At 38.2% G+C, this 23864-nt stretch overlaps 1 non-coding gene across 1 annotated transcript; it reads left to right on the plus strand.

Moving 5' to 3' along the window:
- Positions 1 to 21309: 21309 nt before the first annotated feature.
- Positions 21310 to 21374, plus strand: LOC119466828. The gene has a single exon (XR_005195317.1). It is a non-coding gene; the product is annotated as a small nucleolar RNA SNORD29 (small nucleolar RNA).
- The last annotated feature ends 2490 nt before the right edge of the window (positions 21375 to 23864 follow it).

A 23864-nucleotide genomic window follows, 5' to 3' on the forward strand; every position in this document is an offset into this window, starting at 1 on the left:
TTTCTCTCATTCTTTGACCTGTCATTTTCTTGATAATGTTCTTTGTAGCACAAGAATTTTAATTTGGAATCCAATTTATTTTTTCTTTTGTTATTAATGCTTATGACGTCATATGTAAGAAACCATTGACAAATCCAAGATCACAAAGATTTACTTCTATGTTTTCTTCTAAAAATTGTATAGTTTTTGCTCATATATTTAAGTCTATTTATGATCCATTTTTAATTAATTTTTGTGCATGGTGAGAAGAGTTGAATTTCATTCTTTTATATGTGAACATCCAGTTGTCCCAGCACTACTTGTTCAATAGACTATTCTTTCCCTCATTGAACTATTTGCACAACCTTGTCTACAATAATTGACCATAGATGCATGAGACTATTCCTGAGCTCTCAATTCTATTCCATTTACCTATGTCTGCCCTATTGCCAGTACCACATTGTCTCAATTACTGTAGCTTTGAAGTAAGTTTTGAAATCAGGATATGTGGTCAGGCATGGTGGCTCGTGCCTGTAATCCCAGCATTTTCGGAGGCCCAGGAAAGTGGATCATCTGAGGTCAGGAGCTTGAGACCAGGCTGGCCAACAGGGTGAAACCCCATCTCTACTAAAAATACAAAAAATTAGTCAGGTGTGGTGGTGCACACCTGTAATCCCAGCTACTCCTCAGGCTGAGGATGAAGAATCGCTTGAATCCAGGAGGTGGAGGTTACAGTGAGCCAAGATCGTGCCACTGCACTCCAGCCTGGGTGACAGAGTGAGACTTTATCTCAAAAAAAAAAAAAAAAAAAAATCAGGATATGTGAATCCTCCAACTTTATTCTTTTTAAGGATCATTTTTGCTTTTCTGAGTCCCTTATATTTCCATATGAGTTTAAGGATCATATCATAGCTTTCTGAAAAAAAAAAAAACAAAACAAAACAAAAAAAACACACATTTTTTAAAGATGGGATTCTCATAAGGATAGCATTAATCTTTATATCAGTTTGGAGAGTATTACCATCTTAACATGATTAAGTCTTCCATTGCATAAATATGGCATGTCTTTCCATTTATTTAGTTTTTTTATTTTTTTTCAACGTTTTATAGTTTACCTTGTACAAGTCTTGCACTTTTTTGATTTATTAGCAAATTCTTTATTATTTTGATGTTATTATAAATGGAATTGTTTTTATAATTTCAGTTTTTGATTGCTCAGGGTATAGAAGTACAATTGATATGGTATATTGGTCTTGTATCTTTCAATGCATTTGTTCATTTGTTATAATAATTTTTATATTTCTAGGAACTTTTTTTGTCTTAAAGTCTATTGTGTATATTATTAGAGCCGAACCATAGCTCTTTTCTGGCTATTGTTGGTATGCTACATATTTTGCCATCCTTTTACTTTCAACATATTTGTGTCTTTGAATCTGAAGCCTGTCACTTGTAGATATAATATAATTGGATTATGGGGGGGGGTTTGTTTTTTTTATTTTTATTTTATTATTTTACTTTTATTTTTTATTTTTTATTTTTATTTTATTTTTAACGAAGGGGTTTCACCACGATGGCCAGGCTGGTCTTGAACTCCTGACCTCAGGTGATCAACCCACCTCAGCCTCCCAAAGTGCTAGGATTATAGGTGTCAGCCACCACGCCCGGCCTTCTGGATTATTTAAATCCATCCTGCCAACTTCTGCCTTTTATTTGGAGTTTTAATTATTTTATACTTAATGTAATTACTGATAAAGTATAATTTATGCCCATGATTTAGTTGCTTGTTTTCCATGTGACTTATGACCTATGTATTACTCTATTCTTTCATTACTGACTTCTTATATGTTAAACGAATTCTTTGTAGTGTCCTAATTCCCTTGACATTTCTTTTACCATATTTTTGAGTTAATTTCTTAGTGGTTGCCCTGGGGATTATTATTAAAATCTTCTTTCAGAATTGGGTGAGAAAATAGCAGATAGGAGGCAGGACTAACTTGCAGCTCCCACTCAGAGGGACAGAGCAACATGTGGAGACTCACATCGTGAACTTTAGCTCCAATAACTACCGCAGGAACATACCAGGAAAGCCAAGAGAATCCACAGACCCTTTGAACGAAGCAGATTGCCCCTGCAGTCTCCGGAAGACAACTGAAAAACTGAGTGCCCAGAAGTATAAAAGTATGAAAGAACACACGTCCTCCCTGGGGAACCTGAAGCTCCAGATCACAGGAGACTAATTTGACCTTACATGGAGATGAGATGGACTTAGAGAACTGAGGGAAATACAGGGATAGAGGAAGCAGTGGGAAGAGTTCTGCGGGCACTCTTAGTCCCTGGGGAAGCCGTTTCTGACTTTGTCTTACAGGAGTCCTTAGGGAGGGCTGCCAGTGGAATTGGGGAAAAATCACAAGGAGAGGTTGTGAACTGAACTTTGTAACAGTTTCAACCAAACACTAAGTTTCCTGGAAAGAGTCTGGGTGAGAGGGTGAACCAGGAGTGCAGACACAATACAGAGGTTGTGACAGGCAAGGCGCTGCAAAACCTGAAAGTCCCGCTTTCCTTGGGGGAGGGCTGCAGCCTGGGGCAGATCCTCAGCTCTGCTCACCCACTACCTGGAAATAAACTCAGTGCTGTTGTGAGGGGCACAGTGGGAGAGAGACTAGCCTTTTGGGCTGTGTGGGAGCTGGGTGAGGCCTGTTACTGACAGCTTTCCCCCAACCTGCATGATACAGCAGAGGCAGCCATCATCCCCATGGGAATATAACTCCATTGGCCGGAGAATCACACCCCCATCCCCCATAGCAGCCACAGCAAGGCCCGCCCAAGGAAAGTCTGAGCTCAGACACACCTAACCCTGCCCCCACCTGACAAAATCTCTTGGGAGCTCTATGGTCTCACCCACCACCTGAGAAACTTATCCAAATGACCTAGGGCAAGCCTGTATCCTCCCTATGCTACCACAGCTGATTATCTCCTGAAAGCACCACTTCCTGGCTGGAGGCCAACCGACACAAAACTAGCAATAAGCAAAAATACAACCAAGGACCCTCACAGAGTCTGCTTCACTCTCCTGCTACCTCCACCATAGCAGTTGCTGGTATCCATGGCTGAGAGACCTGAAAATGGATCACATCACAGGACTCTTTGCAGATACTCCCCAGTACCAGCCCAGAGCTCAGTAGCTCTGCTTGCTGGGTGACTAGATCCAGAAGAGAAAGAACAATCACTACAGTTCGGCTTTCAGGAAGGCACGTCCGTGAATACCAACATCCAGGGAGCACCCCACAGGATGAAAGAATCTGAACACCAGCCCTTGAGCCTCAGATCTTCTCTCTGATGTAGTCTACCCAAATGATAAGGAACCAGAAAAACAATTCTGGTAATATGACAAAACAAGGTTCTTTAACACTCCTAAAATATCACCCTAGCTCACCAGCAATGGATCCAAACTAGGAAGAATTCTCTGAATTGCCAGAAAAAGAATTCAGAAGGGCAATTATTAAGCTATTCAAGGAGATAAAAGAGAAAGGTGAATACCAACTCAAAGAAATTTTAAAATGTTAGAGGATATGGATGGAAAAGTCTCCAGGGAAATAAATAACGTAAGTAAAAAACAATCTAAATTTCTGGAAATGAAGGACACACAGAGAAATGCAAAATATACTGGAAGGTCTTGGCAATATAATGAAACAAGTAAAGAAAGAACTTCAGAGCTTGAAGACAAGGCTTTCAAATTAACTCAATCTGACAAGTCAAAGTAAAAAAGAATTTTACAAATGAACAAAGCCTCCAAGAAGTCTGGGAATTATGTTAAATGATGGATTCTAAGAATAATTTGTGTTCCCAAGGATGAAGAGAAATCTAAAAGTTTGGGAAACATATTTGAGGGAATAATCAAGGAAAACTTCCCTGGCCTTGCTAGAGATCTAGCTATCCAAACACAAGAAGCTGAAAGAACACTTAGGAAATTCATCACAAAAAGATCACCATGTAGGCACATAGTTATCAAGTTATCCAAAGTCAAAACAAAGGAAAGAATCTTAAGAGCTGTGAGGCAAAAGCAGCAGGTAACCTATAAAGGAAAACTTACCAGATTAACAGCAGATTTCTCAACAGAAACTCTACAAGCTAGAAGGGATTGGGGTTCTATCTTTATCCCCCTTAAACAAAAGAATTATCAGCCAAGAATTTTGTGTCCAGTGAAACTAAGCTTTATAAATGAAGGAACGATAGTCTTTTTCAGACAAGCAAATGCTGAGAGAATTAGCCACTACCAAGCCAGAACTATAAGCACTGCTAAAAGCAGTTCTAAATTTTGAAACAAATCCTCACAATGCCCCATATAGAACCCCCTTAAGGCATAAACCTCACAGGGCCTGTGCAATAATAACAGAATGAAAAAAACAAAAAACAAGGTATTCAGGCAACAATTAGCATGATAAATAGGATAGTACTTCACATCTCAATTGTAATATTGAATGTAAATGACCTATATGCTCCCCTTAAAAGATACAGAATGGCAGAATGGATAAGAATTCATCCACCAAGTATCTGCTGTCTTCAAGAGACTCAACTAACATAAGGAGTCACAAAAACTTACGATAATGGGGTGGAAAAAGATATTCCATGCAAATGGACACCAAAAACGAGCAGGAGTAGGTATTCTTATATCAGACAAGACAAACTTGAAAACAACGGCAGTTTAAAAACACAAAGAGGGACATTATATAACGATAAAAGGACTTGTTCAACAGGAAAATAGCACAATCCTAAATAGATATACACCTAACACTAGAGCTTCCAAATATATAAAACAATTACTACTGGACCTAAGAAACGAGATAGACAGCAACACAATAATAGTGGGAGGCTTCAATACTCCACTGACAGCACTAGATGGGCCATCAAGACAGAAAGTCAACAAAGAAACAACGGACTTAAACTATACCCTAAAACAAATGGACTTAACCGGTATTTACAGAACATTCTCCCCAACAACTGCAGAATACACATTCTATTCATCAGCACATGGAACATTCTCCAAGATAGACCATATGATAGGCCACAAAACAAGTCTCAATAAATTTAAGAAAAGTGAAGTTATATCAAGCATTCTCTCAGAACACAGTAGAATAAAATTGGAAATCAACTCCACAGGAACCCTCAAAACCATGCAAATACATGGAAATTAAATAACCTGCTACTGAATGATCATTGGGTCAACAATGAAATCAAGATTAAAATTAAAAACTTCATTGAACTCAATGATAATAGTGATACAACCTATCAAAATCTCTGGGATACAGCAAAGGCAGTGTGAAAAAAAAAAAAAAGAGGAAAGTTCATAGCATTAAATGCCTACATCAAAAAGTCTGAAAGTGCACAAATAGACAATCTAAGGTCATACCTCAAGGAACTAGAGAAACAAGAACAAACCAAATCCAAATCCAGAAGAAAAGAAATAACCAAGATCAAAGCAGAACTAAATGAAATTAAAACAAACAAACAATATAAAAGAGAGGCCTAGATGGCTGCAGCTCCCAGTGAGACCAATGCAGAAGGCAGGCAATTTCTTCATTTCTAACTGAGGTACCCAGTTCATCTGACTGGGACTGGTTAGGCAGTAGGTCCAACCCTCGAATGGTGAGCAGAAGCAGGATTTGGAGTTGCTTCACCTGAGAACTGCAAGGAGCCAGGGACTTCCCTCCCCAAGCCAAGGAAAGCCATGAGGGACTGTGTTACCTAGCTGGGTTATTACACTTTCCCCATGGTTTTTGCAATCTGCAGATCAGGAGATTCCCTCATGTGCCTACACCACAAGGGCCGTGGGTTTCAAGCACAAAACTGGGCAGCTGTTTGAGCAGACACCAAGCTAGCTGCAGGAGTATTTTTCGTACCCCAGTGGTACCTGGAACCCCAGCAAGACAGAACCGTTCACTCCCCCGGAAAGGAGGCTGAAGCCAGGGAGCCAAGTGGTTTCACTCAGCAGGTCCCACTCCCATGGAACCCAGCAAGCTAAGAACCACTGGCTTAAAATTCTCACTGCCAGCACAGCAATCTGAAGTCCACCTGGGATGATCCAGCTTGGTGGGGAGAGGGGTATCCACCATTACTGAGGCTTTAGTAGGCAGTTTTCCCTTGACAGTGCTAAGGAGGCTGGGAGGTCTGGGCTGGGCATGGCAAAGCAGCTGTGGCCAGACTGCTTCTCTATATTCCTCCTGACTAGGCAGGACATCTCTGGAGGAAATGTAATAGCCCTAGTCAGGGGCTTACAGAAAAAAAAAACAAAAACAAAAAAACCATCCCCTTGAGACAGAGCACCCGCAGGAAGGGGGATGTGGGTGCAGCTTCAGTGTATTTAATCGCTCCTGCCTAGTGGCTCTGAAGAGAGCAGCTAATCCTGACAAGAGGGATTCTCCCAGCACAGTGCACCAGCTCTGCTAACGGACAGACTGACTCCTCAAGTGGGTCCCTGACCTCAGCGACTCCTGGCTGGGAGAAACCTCCAAATAGAGGTCAACAGACACCTCATACAGGAGAGCTCTGGCTGCCATCAAGCCTGTGCCTCTCTGGGAGGAAGCTTCCAGAGGAAGGAGCAGACAGCAATCTTTGCTCTTCTGCTACCTCCACTGCTGATACCCAGGTGAACGGGGTCTGGAGTGGACCTCCAGAAAACTGCAGCAGACCTGCAGCAGAGGGGCCCAACTGTTCAAAACAAATAAACAGAAAGCAAAATAACAACATCAACAAAAAGACCCCACAAAAACCCCATCCAAATGTCATCACCCTCANAAAAAAAAAAAAAAAAAAAAAAAAAAAAAAAAAAAAAAAAAACTCTAACAAACAGAATGCAATAACATCAACATCAACATAAAGGACCCCCACACAAAAGCCCCATATAAAAGTCATCAGCCTCAAAGATCAAAGGTAGATAAATCCATGAAGATGAGGAAAAACCAGCACAAAAATGCTGAAAATGCAAAAACCAGAATGCCTTGTCTCATCCAAACGATCACAACTCCTCACTAGCAATGGCACAAAACTGGATGGAGAATGAGATTGACGAATTGACAGAAGTAGGCTTCAGATGGTGGGTAATAATAAATTCCTCTGAGCTAAAGGAGCATGATCCAACCCAATAAAAGGAAGTTAAGAACCTTGATAAAAGATTACAGAAGCTGCTAACTAGAATAACCAGTTTAGAGAGAACCATAAGTGACCTGATGGAGCTGAAAAATTCAGCACGAGAACTTCATGAAGCATACACAAGTATCAATAGCCAAATCAATCAAACGGAAGAAAGGATATCAGAGATTTAAGATCAACTTACTGAAATAAGGCACAAAGACAAGATTAGAGAAAAAAGAATAAAGAGGAATAAACAAAGCCTCCAAGAAATATGGAACTGTGTGAAAAGACCAAGCCTACGAATGATTGGGGTCCCTGACAGTGACCAAGAGAATGGAACCAAGTTGCAAAACACACTTCAGGATATTATCCAGGAGAATTTCCCCAACCTAGCAAGATAGGCCAACATAAAAATTCAGGAAATAGGGAGAACACCACTAAGATACTCCTCAAGACAAGCAACCCCAAGATACATAATCGTCGGATGCTCCAAGGTTGAAATGAAGAAAAAAATGTTAAAGGTAGCCAAAGAGGAATGTCAGGTTACCTACAAAGGGAAGCCCATCAGACTAACAGTGGATCTCTCTGCAGAAATCCTACAGGCCAGAAGAGAGTGGGGGCCAATATTCAACATTCTTAAAAGAATTTTCAAACCAGAATTTCATATCCAGCCAAACTAAGCTTCATAAGTGAAGGAGAAATAAAATCCTTTCCAGACAAGCAAATGCTGAAGGATTTTGTCACCACAAGGCCTGCCTTACAAGAGCTGCTGAATGAAGCACTAAATATGGAAAGGAAAAACTGGTAACAGTCACTGCAAAAACACACCAAAATATAAAGACCAATGACACTATGAAGAAACTGCATCAACTAATGAGCAAAATAACCAGCTAGCATCAGGATCAAATTCACACATAACAATATTAACCTTAAATGATACAGATGACATGACTGTATATTTAGAAAACCCCATCATCTCAGCCCAAAAACCCCTTAAGCTGATAAGGAATTTTAGCAAAGTCTCAGGACACAAAATCAAAATGCAAAACTCACAAGCATTCCTGTACACCACAGTAGACAGGCAGAGAGGCAAAACATGAGTGAACTCCCATTCACAATTGCTACAAAGAGAATAAAATATCTAGAAATTCAACCTACAAGGGAGGTGAAGGACCTCTTTAAGGAGAACTACAAACCACTGCTCAAGGAAATATGAGAGGACACAAACAAATGGAAAAGGATTCCATGCTCATGGATAGAATCAATAAGGCGAAAATGGTCATACTGCCAAAAGTAATTTTTAGATTCAATGCCATTCCCATTAACCTACCAGTGACTTTATTTGCAGAGTTAGAAAAAACTACTTTAAATTTCATATGGAACCATAAAAGAGCCCATATATCCAAGACAATCCTAAGCAAAAAGAACAAAGCTAGAGGCATCACACTACCTGACTTCAAACTATATTACAAGGCTACAGTAACCAAAACAGCATAGCACTGGCACCAAAACAGATATATAGACCAATGGAAAAAAAGGGAGACCTCAGAAATAACACCACACATCTACACCCATCTGATCTTCAACAAACCTGACAAAAACAAGTAATGGGCAAAGGATTCCTTATTAAATAAATGGTGCTGAGAAAACTGGCTAGCCGTAACATCACACACCAGGGCCTGTTGGGAGCTGGAGGGCAAGTGGAGGGAGAGCATTAGAACAAATACCTAATGCATGTGGGGCTTAAAACCTAGATGATTGGTTGATAGTTGCAGCAAACCACCATGGCACACGTATACCTGTGTAACAAACCTGCACATTCTGCACATGTATTTCAGAACTTAAAGTAAAACTGGACTGAAACAGGACCCCTTCCTTACATCTTATACAAAAATTAACTCAAAGTGAATTAAAGACTTAAGCATAAAACCTAAAATGATTTTAAAAAAAGAAACAAAAACCCTAGAAGAAAATCTAGGCAATACCATTCAAGACCTAGGCATGGGCAAACATTTCATGACTAAAACACCAAAAGCAATGGCAACAAAAGCCAAAATTGACAAATGGGACCTAATCAAACTAAAGAGCTTCTGCACATCAAAAGTAACTATCATCAGAGTGAACAGGCAACCTACAGAATGGGAGAACATTTTTGCAGGCTACTCAGCTGACAAAGGGCTAATATCCAGCATCTACAAGGAACTTAAACTTACAAGAAAAAAATCAATTAACCCCATCAAAAAGTAGGCAAAGGATATGAACAGACACTTCTCAAAAGAAGACACTCATGCAGTCAACAAATATTTGAATAATTCAACATCTCTGATCATTAGAGAAATGCAAAACAAAACCACAATGAGATACCATCTCATGCCAGTTAGAATGGTGATCATTAAAAAGTCAGGAAACAACAGATGCTGAAAAGGATGTGGAGAATTAGGAACACTTTTACACTGTTGTTGGAGCACAACTTAGTTGAACTATGTGGAAGACAGTGTGGTGATTCCTCAAAGATCTAGAACCAGAAATACCATTTGGCCCAGCAATCCCATTAAGTGCTGGGTATATACCCAAAGGATTATACATTATTCTGCTATAAAGACACATGCACATGTATGTTTATTGCAGTACTATTTACAACAGCAAAGACTTGGAACCAACCCAAATGCCCATCGATGACTGACTAGATAAGGAAAATGTGGCACATATACACCATGGAATATTATGCAGCCATTAAAAAGAATGAGTTCATGTTCTTTGCAGGGACATTGATGAAGCTGGAAGTCATCACTCTCAGCAAACTAACACAGGAACAGAAAACCAAATACCACATGTTCTTACTCATAAGTGGGAGTTGAACAATGAGAACACATGGACACAGGGAGGAGACATCACATGCTGGGGCATCTCAGGAGCTGGAGGGCAAGTGGAGGGAGTGCATTAGGACAAATACCTAATGCATGCGGGGCTTAGAACCTAGATGACTGGTTGATAGGTGCAGCAAACCACCATGGCACATGTATACCTATATAACAAACCTGCACGTTCTGCACAAGTATCTCAGAACTTAAGGTAAAAAATAAATAAATAAAATCAAAAAGCATACCAACAAAATTCTAAATAATTAAATGCCTAATCCAGAAATGCTTACTAAAGTTGGAAGCATAATCTTCTTTCTGTACTATGTGCACTCACCTCACTTAAGGAATAGTATAAACATCCAACCCACCATGCTAGGACAAGGGTAGCATGGTAGGCTTCCAGTGACAGCCTGGACTCCAGAGGAATCCTTTAACCTTGGAACAAAGGAAAAATAGTCTCCCACAGTGTTTTTTTGCTTGAGTTCTGCCCCTTCTCATCCAGAGAGAAAATCTCGATTGCAAGTCATGACTGACTAACATTTGAACTTTTGAAACCTAATTTTTTTGAGTTTGACTTTGAAAATCTGATGTGGGCACCAGAGTCATGATGGTAACCAGATTCCCAGGGTAAACAGCTAGGAGATATGATTGGACACCTGTCTTTCAGTTACAGCCTAGAAGACTTTTGGTGTCCTGGCTGTGGTAAGACTGTATTTGGAAGTCTGTAAAAGTTTCAGAAGGTGAGGTAGAATAACAGATTTGCAGAGATTTTGTCAGCATTTCTTTTGCTTAAGTAAATTCCTTCAGTTTGGAATCATAAATCCCATGAGGAAATGAAAGAGAAACCAATGGCCCACAGCAGTATGTCATGTGTCTGAAGAATGGAGAATATTCTGATTTTTAAAAATTATTAGGATGGGAATTTTTATTTTTCCCTATAGTGAATTTTACATACGTATTTGTCTCTACCTCTGCTTTTGTTCCCTGGCTAAAGAGAATGCTCTGTGTGTATTTAGGAAGAAAAGCCTTTATTCCCTCCTCACAGAGGAAAAGAAACTAGCCGTGAAGGATAATCTATTTGTAATTGTAACCCTTTGTCTGTATCTAGCTTTTGAGGAAAATTTTTGGAGATTAACTTATCATAAGAATCTATCATTTGTGAACACTATAAAGATACCCAACCCAAACAGATCTACTGTCAAGGTTGAAGAAACATATAGACTTGAAATTGATTCTGTATTGTTTAGAGAGCAGAGAATTTTGACTTCTACAGAATTTAGTTGGCTTATATAACAATAATATGAACGAATGTGTATGTGTATTTAAAACCTTGAATTGCACATAAAATAGGAATACAATAGCATATAACAAAATAGAGAAAAAACATTTCTTAAAACTTCACCTATAAGCTCCTGCTTGGGCAAACGCTAGCTTGTCAAAGAGTTTACATGATTCTTCCACTGTAGGAATATGAAGTATTTTCTAAGAGTATTTTAGAACACTTCTGCCTACATCCAGAGGGAATTAATAAATTTGAGGATGAGGTCTTAAATTTAAGAGATTTTGTTCTGTTTAGCTTGAGACTAACAAGTACTCACACAAACCGAAAAGAACTCAAGAATTCCCATACAAAGAAGAAATTGGACTTCTGATGCTTTAAATGTACTGGCCCTTTAAGAAAAACTTTTCACACACAGAAACTACCAATTCAGAAACTGAAAAGCTGAAATAGTCAAATGGTTGGAGGCTAGGTTCCACAGAAAGAAATGAAATGAGATATCAAGCTAGCAATTAGTAATCATAAAAAAGCACTATTCAAAACTTCTGTGAAGCATTTTTAATATATTTAAATAAACGTAAAAGAATATATGGTTCCAAGTTCATCTAATATTCCTAATCAAGATGAGTCCTCCCACAAATCAGAGTGATTTGATAAATTTGGTTTTTAAAAAAAACTAAACGTCTTCTCCCAGACTTTGACAGTAAGGAATATAATGCAAGTGTAATACTGCATGAGTGTAACAATTTTTAATTAAAATGAAGAGATACAGAAAAAGTGAAAAATTTTTCAGCAAAACAGTTTATTTTTAAATGTCCTTTTCAATACATAAATGTATTTGTTCTTCATAGCGTTTAGATTACAAGGAAAAATCCAGTCAATAAACAGTCTCATGCTGTTAAGACTAATTTTAAAAACTGTTTATGGGCAATCATGATGTCTGCATATAGAGAAATTTAATTTCTTCCGTTTTGATCTGTATGTTTTATTTCCATTTCTTGTCTTTTTACACTACTGAGACCTTCTAGCCTTATGTTGAATAAGAGTACTGAGAGCAGACATTCTTGCTTTATTCCCAGTGTTACCTGTAAAGTATTCAGTCTTTCACTGCTAAGTATAAAGTTAGCTATAGGTTCTTTGGAGGTGCTCTTCAGCAAGTTGAGGAATTCCTTCTCAAATCCCTTTTATTTTTATTTTCTTTAGCATTTTTGTTACAAATGAGTGTTGAATGTTGTAAAATGCTTTCTCTGCATGAATTGATGCCATCGTGATAGTTATTCTATTTATCCTATTAATTTGGTTCACTGTACTATCAATTTTGTAATATTAAAACAGCCTTGCATCCCTAGAATAAAATAAAAACTAATGTTTAAAGCCTGACTTAAAGAGAGCCAAATCGAGAACAAACTTCCATTCACAATTGCTGCAAAGAGAATAAAATACCTAGGAATACAACTAACAAAGGATGTAAAGGACCTCTTCAAGGAGAACTACTAACCACAGCTCAAGGAAATAAGAGAGGACACAAACAGATGGGAAAACATTCCATGCTCATGGTTAGGAATAATCAATATTGTGAAAATGGCCATACTGCCCAAAGTAATTTATAGATTCAATGCAATCCCCATCAAGTTACCTACGACCCTTTTCACAGAACTGGAAAAAACACCTTAAACTTCATATGGAACCAAAAGAGAGCCCACATAGCCAAGACAGTCCTAAGCAAAAAGAACAAGGCTGGAGGCATCACACTACCTGACTTCAAACTATACTACAAGGCTATAGTAATCAAAACAGCATGGTACTGTTACCAAAACAGAGATATAGACCAACGGGACAGAACAGAGGGCTCGGAAGCAATGCCATACATCTACAACCATCCAATCTTTGACAAATCTGACAAAAACAAGCAATGGGGAAAGGATTCCTTGTTTGATAAATGGTGTTGGGAAAACTGGCTAGCCATGTGCAGAAAGCAGAAACTGGACCCCTTCCTGACACCTTACACTAAAATTAACTCCAGATGGATTAAGCACTTAAACATAAGACCTAAAACCATAAAAACCCTAGAAGAAAACCTAGGCAAAATCATTCAGGACATAGGCATAGGCAAGGACTTCATGACTGAAACACCAAAAGCATTGGCAGCAAAAGCCAAAATAGACAAATGGGACCTAATTAAACTCCAGAGCTTCTGTACAGCAAAAGAAACAATCACTAGAGTGAACTGGCAACCAACAGAATGGGAAAAAATTTTTGCAATGTACTCATTTGACAAATGGCTAATATACAGAATCTACAAAGAACTAAAACAGATTTACAAGAAAAAAACAAACCCATTCCGAAGTGGGCAAAGGACATGAACAAATACTTTTCAAAAGAAGACATACATGAGGCCAACAAACATATGAAAAAATGCTCATCATCACTGGTCATTAGAGAAACGCAAATCAAAACCACATTGAGATACCATCTCACGCCAGTTAGAATGGTGATCACTAAAAAATCTGGAGACAACAGATGCTGGAGAGGATGTGGACAAATAGGAACACTTTTACACTGTTGGTGAGAGTGTAAATTAGTTCAACCATTGTGGAAGACAATGTGGTGATTCCTCAAGGACGTAGAAATAGAAACTCCATTTGACCCAGCAATCCCATTACTGGGTATATATCCAAAGGATTATAAATTGTTCTATTATAAAGACACATGCACACGTATGTTCAACACAGCACTGTTTACAATAGCAAAGACCTGGAACCAACCCAAATGCCCACTGATGATAAACTGGACAAGAAAAATGTGGCACATATACACCATGGAATACTATGCAGCCATAAAAAAAACGATGAGTTCGTATCCTTTGTAGGGACATGGATGAATCTGAAAACCATCATTCTCAGCAAACTGACACAAGAACAGAAAATCAAACACCGCATGTCCTCACTCACAGGCAGGTGTTGAACAATGAGAACACATGGACACAGGGAGTGGAGCACCACAAACTGGGGTCTGCTGGGGGGGACTAGGGGAGGGACGGTTGGGGTTAAGGAGGTTGGGGAGGGATAACATGGGGAGAAATGCCAGATATAGGTGACGGGGGGATGGAGGCAGCAAACCACATTGCCATGTATGTACCTGTGCAACAATCCTGCATGTTCTGCACATGTACCCCAGAACCTAAAGTACAATAAAATATATATATTTTTTTAAAAGTCATCTTACATTTATTATATGTGTTTGCATTTAAATATGTACATATTGAAGTCTGTTAAAATTACATGATAGATTTTTAAAGCAGGGGCTTATGTATAGTAGGGAACTGGTAACTCAGAAAGAAAAGTGGTCTTTGAATTTATGGTTTGTTCTCAAACCATAAATTTGTAAAATGTTACCATTTACTTTCTGCATGTTCTATTTAAATAGCAAAATCTCTTTTTCTCACCCTACCCAAATACAATCTCTCAAAAAGTTCTGTTAACCTTCTTGGATTTGCGTTAATTTCGCATACTTTAGATTTAAAACTGCAAACTATTCCAGTTAAACAATTATAATTAAACAAATAGAATAATAAGGGCTTCTACAGTTATAAAGTAGCCAAAATAATTATTCTTTGTTACTTTTTCTGTTATTACAAAGTATCATTTTTCTGATTAGTAACACAGATAAGGCTGTGGCATTTTCTTTCTGGGGAATATGTGTTATTCTCCTCAATGCTGTCTTTCTCTGAGATGAAGCAGAAATTTGGAGATCCAATGTAATATCAAGATTTTTTAATACCAAAATTATTGTTGGCACTTCCTACATGACTACTAGGTATCCCGAAGGACCTGCTTCTTCATTTTGTAACCAGTTGCAAGAGGGATGCTAGAAATAATTAGGTATGTTTGATTTCCTTTAAATTTTTCAGCCATTATATTTTAAAATATTTTTTCTGCCCCTTGTTCTCCCTTCTGGGATATCAATTACACATATATTGGACTGCTTGATATTCTCTTACATATATCCTAGGCTTCTTCATTTTGCTTCAGTCTTTTTCCTCTGTTATTCAAATTGGAGAGAGAGAGAGAGAGAGGGTGTGTGTGTGTGTGTGTGTGTGTGAAATTAAGCCCACTGAGTCTTCTGCCAAGTCCAATGTGTTGCTGAGTCCATCTAGTGTACTTGTTTAAGTTATTGTATTTTTCAGCTTTATAATTTGTATTTTTTTGTTATAGTTAACATGCTTCTGTTGAAATGTTTCTAATTTATTGATGCCACATTTTCCATTAATTCTTTGGGCATATTTATAATAGATGTTTTTAATCCTTTGTCTGCTAAATCTGGGCTCACTCAAAGTCAGTTTTTACTAACTGTCTTTTCTCAGGTGCCTGGGTCTCACTTTTCTGTTTCCTTCAATGTCTACTAATTTTTGTTTTAAAATTAGACATTATAGACAATGTTATAATAAATCTGGATTCTGATGTGTTCATACGATTACTGGGATTTTGTTCAAGTAGGCAGTAAACATACCTGAATTCAAACTGAATACTTTGTGTTCTTATGGTATGTAGCAACTGATATGTGTGCTCTGTGCTTATGGCCTACCACTGCTTTAGCCTGGCCTATGTGTATGGAAGGCACATGTGGTATCTCCTATGTGCCTGTATACATTGACAGTCAGCCAAAAATTCAGGCAGAGATGAAACTCGGTATCTGTGGTTTCTTTGCTTCTAAGGTTTCCCATCTAGTTACTATCTGTCCTGCCAGCCTTGGGCTCTGTTGTCTGACACTTCAAGCCCATAAATTTCAGCTTTCTTCTCCTCTGAGTACAAATAAGAATATACATTCACACTTTAAAAAAAAAATAAGCATTTCTACATAATTAAAAAACAAGTACTCCAACAAATACGTGAACACACATGTTCGCAGCAACACTACTCACAATAGCCAAAAGGAAGAAATGGACCAAATGTCCATCAATGAATACATGGATAAACAAATTGTGGTATATACATACAATGGAATATTATTCAGCCACAAAAAAAGAATGAAGTACTAATACTTGCTGCAGCATGAACGAACCTCCAAAATATTATGCTAAGTGAAAGAATCCAGACAAAAAGGTTACATATTGTATGAAGTCATTTATGTGCAATGTCTGGAATAGATAAATCCATGGAGACAGAATACAGACTGGCAGTTGTCTGTGACTAATGAGTCGGGAATAGTGAGAAACTGCTTAATGAGTACATAGTTTTAATTGGTTGTTTGTTTCGTTTTTAGAGATGGAGTTTCACTCTTCTTGCCCAGGCTGGAGTGCAATGGCATGCTCTCTGCCCACTGCAACCTCCACTTTCTGGGTTCAAGTGATTCTCCTGCCTCAGCCTCCTGAGTAGCTGAGATTACAGGCATGTGCCACCACACCCGGCTGATTTTGTATTTATAGTAGAGAGGTAGTTTCCCCATGTTGGTCAGGCTGGTCTTGAACTCCCAACCTCAGGTGACCCACCTGCCTTGGCCTCCCAAAGTGCTGGGATTACAGGCCTGAGCCACCGTGCTCGGCCACAGAGTTTTACTCTGGAGTGACGGAAATGTTTTGGAACTAGATAGAGGTGGTAGTTTTACAACATTGTGTTTTTTTTTTTTTTTTTTTTTTTTTGAGACGCAGTTTCGCTCTTGTTACCCATGCTGGAGTGCAATGGCGCGATCTCGGCTCACCGCAACCTCCGCCTCCTGGGTTCAGGCAATTCTCCTGCCTCAGCCTCCTGAGTAGCTGGGATTACAGGCACGCGCCACCATGCCTAGCTAATGCTTTTTGTATTTTTAGTAGAAACGGGGTTTCACCTTGTTGACCAGGATGGTCTCGATCTCTTGACCTCGTGATCCACCCGCCTCGGCCTCCCAAAGTGCTGGGATTACAGGCTTGAGCCACCGCGCCCGGCCATTACAACATTGTGAATGTACAATGTGCCACTGATTTGTCAACTGCAAAATTGATTTCATATTGTGTGAATTTCAAGTCAATACATTATTTTTAACTTTTATTTTTTAGTTAAACCAAACAACATACCCAAAAAAAAAAAAGCAAATGAACAGAACTTGTTCCATGTTTGAAGTATAGATTTCTCTCTTGTCCTTACGTGTTTTGTGTCAGGCCTCATGAATTCACTCTTGCACATGCATAGTCTAGCCATCGAAGAGATTTACACAGAACTTCTATTTGGAATTTGAGTCTTACTCTTTCTATGATTACTTTTTTTCCAGAATTTCCCCTTTAAATTTCCAGTTGATCTTCTAGCCCTGAAAGGTACTGAGCCAATAAGGCTGTTTTTCTACTGCTGCTTCTCTCAGCCACATCCATGGGGGTTAAGAAATGTCTTCAGACCAGAAAACTACAAACTCACAATTCTTACTCCATGCAGTTGCAGTTTTCTCTCTTCTGTCTGCTTTTGTAGTCTTTCCAGTGCCTTTAACAAGTTTTTAAAATGTTTCATAACTGCTATCTATGAAAGAGTTCCTGTGACCACTTCATTCCTCCATAATTACCAAAGACTCTATATTTTAAAACTGTATCAACATTATTGCAAGCGCTTCCTCATCATCAAACCCACAGTATCAGAAAAGTTTCCAAATAAAAAGAGAAGCTCCAACTCCACCAGATACTTTTTATAGGTCAAATATTCTTAATACGAACATCTCAGCTATTTTATTCCTCAGGACAGATAAAAACATCATCAAGCTTATATGCAGCGTCAAATAACTGATTTTCCTGGCATTAGCTTTATTGAAATATAATTCACATACCATACAATTCACACATTTGAAGTGCACAGTTCAATGGTCTTTAGTGTACTCAGTTTTGCAACCATTACCATAATAAATTTTAGAAAATTTTTATCACCACGAGAAGAAACCATATACTTTTAGCTATGGCCCTGTAACTCCCTCATTTCCCCAGACCTAGGCAGCCACTGAACTACTTTCTATCTCTATAGATTTGTGTATTCTTGACATTTCATATAAATTGAATCATATATGTGGTATTTTGAGACTCTGCTTAACGTTTTCAAGGTTAGCATAATGTTTACATAATTTTTTCACTTAGCATAATGTTGTCAAGATTCATGCATGTTGTAGTGTACATCACTTCATTCCCTTTTCTGGTTGAATCATATCCCATTGTATGAATATATCACATTTTATTTATTCAACTGATGAACATTTCGGTTTCTGTTTTTTGAATATTATAAATAATGCTATGAACATTTGTGTACAGGTTTTTGTGTGGATGAATGTTTTCATCTCTCTTGGGTATATACCTAGAAATGGGATTGGTGGGTCAAATGATAACTCTATATTTAGCTATCTGAGGATCAGCCAGATTGTTTTCCAAAGCAGCTGTCTCATTTCATATTCATAATGAGTATATAAGAATTCTCATTTCTCAACATCCAAGACAGTTTTTTTTTATTATTTGTCTTTTTTATTCTAGCTATCCTAGCAGGTGTGAAGCAGTATCTCACTGTAATTTTGATTTGCATTTCGCTGATAGCTAATAATGTTGATGTGCTTATTGGACATTTCTATATTTTCTTTAGAGAAATGGCTATTCACATCCTGTGCCCATTAAAAAATGGATTATGTTTTTATTATTAAGTGTTCTTTATAGTCTAGATACAAATCCCTTATCAGATATATGATTTGCAAATATTTTCTTTCATTCTATGGGCTGTCTTTTCAGTTTTTTTATAGCATCTTATAATGCATATAACTTTTTACATTTTCCTTTTTTTCCAGACAGGGTCTCACTCTTGTCACCCAGGCTGGAAGGTAGTGGCGCAATCTCGGCTCACTGCAACCTCTGCTTCCTGAGCTTAAGTGATCCTCCCACTTCGGCCTCCTGAGTAGCTGGGACTATAGGCATGCACCATCACACCTATCTTTTTGTTTTTTTGTAGAGACAAGGTTTCCCTATGTTGCCCAAGCTGGTCTCAAACTCCTGGGCTCACATGACCCACCCGCCTCAGCCTCCCAAAGTGCTGAAATTACAGGCATGAGTCACCAAACCTGGCAAGTTTTTACTTTTCATCAAGTCCAATTTATCTATTTTTTTTCCTTTTTTGCTAATGCATGTGATGCATATCTAAGAAACCATTGACAAATCCAAGGTCTGAATTCAAACTGAATACTTTGTGTAACATACTCCTATGTTTTCTTCTAAGAGTTTCATAGTTCTGTTACATTTGGGTCTTTGATCCATTTCAAGTTCATTTTTGTATATACAGTGTAAGACAGATGTCCAACTTCATGCCTTTGCACGTAGATATCCAGTTGTCCCAGCACCATTTGTTGAAGAGATCATTCTTTCCTCATTGAATTGTTTTAGCATCCTTGTTGAAATCAAATTGACTATAAACTTGAGGGTTTATTTCTGGATTCTCAATTCTACTCCATTTATCTGTATGTCTATCCATATGCCAGTATCACACTATCTTGATTATTGTTGCAATGTAGACAGTTTTGAAATCAAAAAGCATGAGCTCTTCAACTTTGTTCTTTTTCAACATTATTTCAGCAATTCTGTGTCCCTTGAATTTCCATATGAATCTTAGGATCCACTTATCAATTTTTAGAGAGAAGCCAGCAGGGATTCTGACAAGAATTGAGTTAAACCTACAGGTCAATTGGGGAAGTACTGCTACATTAATGCTAGTAAGTCTTTTAATCCATGAATATAGGATATCTATTTATTTAGATCCTGCATAATTTCTTTCAATGTTTGGTAGTCTTAAGAATGTTTTGTACTTCTTTTGTTAAATGCATTTCTAAGTACTTTAATCTTTTTGAAGCTATCATTAAGACTTATTTTCATAATTTCAGGTTTGATTTGCTCATTGCTACTGTATAGAAACATAATTGATTTTTGTATATTAATCCTTTATCCTCTAACCTTGCTGAAGTTCATAGTTTCAACAGTTTTTTGTGAACTCCTTAGGACTTTCTATATTAAAAAATCATGCCATCTGCAAATACAGTTTTGTATCTTCCTTTACAATTTGGATGCCTTTTCATTGTCTTGTCTACTTCCATGGCTAGAACTTCAGTAAAATGTTGGCTGGAATTAATAAGACTGGGCATTCTTATCTTGTTCCTACCCTTAGGGAGAAATTGCAGTGGCTTATTACCTTTACTGTTTGCTCATATCATATGTAAACTGTGGGCTGACTGCAGGCCAACCAAACAAGAGGCCAAGCCAAACCACATAACCAGCTTAAATGTCTGCTTGTGGTATATGTCATAACTACTTACACTCTATTGGCCGAAGCATCTCAGTCAAGCCCAAAATCAGTGAAGTGGAGACCTGTCCTTTTCTCACAAGAGGCATAGCAGGTCACCAGGCAATGAACAGGGACATATAATACTCTTACAGGCAAGGTAAGAAATAAATAACTGTGAACAATACCATCATGAACCCTATTAAATCTATGGGTAATTTCCGCTACCACTAAGAGTAATAGAAAATCAACTAAACAATAAATTCAATTAATAGGTTAGGTGTGGTGGCTCATGCCTGTAATCCCTTCACTTTAGGAGGCCTAGGTAGGTGGATTGCTTGAGGCCAGGAGTTCGAGACCAGGCTGGCCATCATGGTGAAACTACATTTCTACTAAAAACCCAAAACTTAGATGGGTGTGGTGGCGCATGCCTGTAATCCCAGTGACTCAGGAGGCTGAGGCAGGAGAATCACTTGAACCTGGGAGGCAGAGGTTGCAGTGAGCCGAGATCATGCCATTGCATTTCATCCTGAGTGACAAGAGATTCCATCTCAAAAAATAATAATAAATAAATTCAATTAATGATCTTAACAGAAACCACAATGAAACCAGCTATTTTGTGTATGTGTGTGTGTGTGTGTGTGTGATCAAGACCACTCTTTAGAAATTATCCAAGGTCACAGAGAAGGCAATATAAGAAAACATCGAACACTTGATAATACGCTGGACGTGGTGGCTCATGCCTACAGTCTCTACACTTTGGGAGGCCAAGGTAGGAGGATTGCTTGAGGTGAAGAGTTTGAGACCATTTCTATGATGAATCAAACTGGCTCACTATGACTGACAATGAAAATACATGAACAGCTGAGAAATTGGAGAATACAGGAGGTGAGGGATTACCACGTCTAAGGAATCATTCTCCCATAGTTAAAAAAAATTTTTAATTAAAAATTAAGAGAGATTGCGACCAGCCTGAGCAATATAGAAAAATCTTGTCTCTACAAAATATTTTTAAATATATTTTTTAAAACTTGAAAATAAGGAAAAATGGCCAGGTGTGGTGACTCACACCTGTAATCCCAGCACTTTGGGAGGACAAGGCAGTTCACCTGAGGTCAGGAGTTCGAGACCAGCCTGGTCAGCATGGCAAAACTCTGTCTCTTCTAAAAATACAAAAAATTAGCTGGGCATGGTGGCATGTGCCTGTAGTCCCAGCTACTCAGGGGGCTGAGGCAGGAGAATCGCTTGAACTTGGGAGGTACAGGCTACAGTGAGCTGAGATTGCGCCACTGCATTCCAGCCTGGGCAACAGAGCAAAGGCTCTGTCTCAAAAAAAAAAAAAAAAAAAAAAAAAAGGAAAAGAAAAGAAGGAAGAATGATGATTGCATGACTTCTTATTACGACTGTACTTTTTATTTTCCTTTTTTGATAGAAAATGTATAGAAATGTATGGAGCACAAGTGTAATTTTGTTACATGCATTGATTGCATAGTGGTGACGTTAGGATGGCAAAACATTTTCTGTTAGGCCTATCAGTCACCTCACTCTCTCAAGATTTGTAACTTCAACTAACTATTCATAATTAATTATGGTCCAGGAGATTTTAGTCTTATAATGCTAGAGGTTAACTTGCAGAAAACTACAAGACATTGTTTAGTTTTGGGGTGAAGTTTTGTTTAGAAGACAACCCAAAAAGTTTCAATTTACTGCATAATAAGACATTGGCCAAAATTGAATTTAACTTAGTAATGTTACTTTGGAGTTTTTTTTTTCCCCCAAGTGACTACATGAATCCCTGCTTTTCAAATACTCCTTGAATCAGCATTCTTCTGTAGCTGTTGGTTCTTTCATAAACAGGTTAAATGAAACTTTAACATGTGCTAACAGATGACTTTGCCTGAGATTTGTGTTTTTATAGGCATCATAAAACCCTGACCCCCTCTGCCTCCAACCTCCCACCCCTGTGCTCCCATAGCACCCGGTACTTTTCCTATCAAAGCAGTATTCAAACTGCATAGGAACTGCCTATTAATTTATCTCCCTCCCTTACCAGACTGTGAGCACCTTGACAGAGATCTTTCCTTACTTGATTGTAGATCCCCATGACCAAGTGCAGTGTCTCTCAAATCGTACATGATCAATCAATGTTTGTACAACAAATGTTTGTTCTGTCATTGTTGCAAGGTGATGACCAATAATTAAATGAATAAATGAATCCAGAAAACCTAGTGTCTAGAATGCAGGGGGAATTATCACAATAGACATAATAGTTAAGGGAAAAAAATTTAGTTGGTGTTCACTTTTAGGAAAGCTAATATATGAAATTCAAATTTAGGATACAAAAGTACACATTCATTTTCCTCAAGCTTCGTTTCATGAAATAATTTACTAGAGTTATATTCCCTTCTGTGTTTAAGTACCTCTTATTAACTAGCTGACTGGGTTAGCTTTAGAATCTGCTGACAAACGACGATCAGAAGTGAAAGTGTGAGTCAACAAGAAAACTATTTGATTTGTACGTGTGCACCCGAGAGAGCTTTCCAGGAACGTGTTTATTGTGTAAAGTGAACCAGGAGTACTCACGTAGTGAAGTAGTTTTACTTACAGGGTAAAGCTCTTTGACCTCTAAATGTCATGGATAAAAAAAGACAGGGAGGGGAGAATAAATGCTGTTTCTATGCTTCATTGTAGCACCTAAAAGAATGCTTGCTATCTTACCTCACTTTCAGCCTGTCCAGGCCCACTCTCCTCATTTAAAACAAAGTGTTCTCCCATCCTTTCTCAAAAGAGGACATACTGTTAATATTTAACTAGGCTACATGAATCAGAATTTTAACAAAACATCACTTGCCACTTTCATTTTAGCATAGGTCTCGCTTAAGCCATTGCATGTGTTCTCCAAATATGGTGGATAAATGGAAGTTGCATTAACTGAACTAGGGTTTAAAAGTGTCTTAAGAAAGCTTTCTGACTAAATATAAAAGCAAATGACTTATTTCGTACCTCAGTGACTGTAATGCCTCACAACAGCAGAAAGTGCATGTTGGACATCTATTTGTTAGTTTGACAAAGAATTAAGACTGTATTTAGGCCAACAGGCAAAGTCAGAATTCCCCCTGGACATATCCTGCAGGGAGCAATGGGATGTGGCCCTGGAAATATTCCTAATGACCATCTTTTAATATACTGATTCTAAAATGATTGGGAGAAGGATTACATGAAAGGTCCCTCTGGCTGATGTCTTCTATTACACTAAATGTTCCTTTTTCAAAGGTTAGGATATCCTTGTTTCTAGGACACTTGACATCAATATTTCATATCTGCCAACAGAACTGAAGGGTCAGAAACCCTGGGAAAATTTGT

The sequence above is a fragment of the Cebus imitator genome, unplaced genomic scaffold, assembly GCF_001604975.1.
Source record: "Cebus imitator isolate Cc_AM_T3 unplaced genomic scaffold, Cebus_imitator-1.0 Scaffold232, whole genome shotgun sequence".
NCBI lineage: Eukaryota > Metazoa > Chordata > Mammalia > Primates > Cebidae > Cebus > Cebus imitator.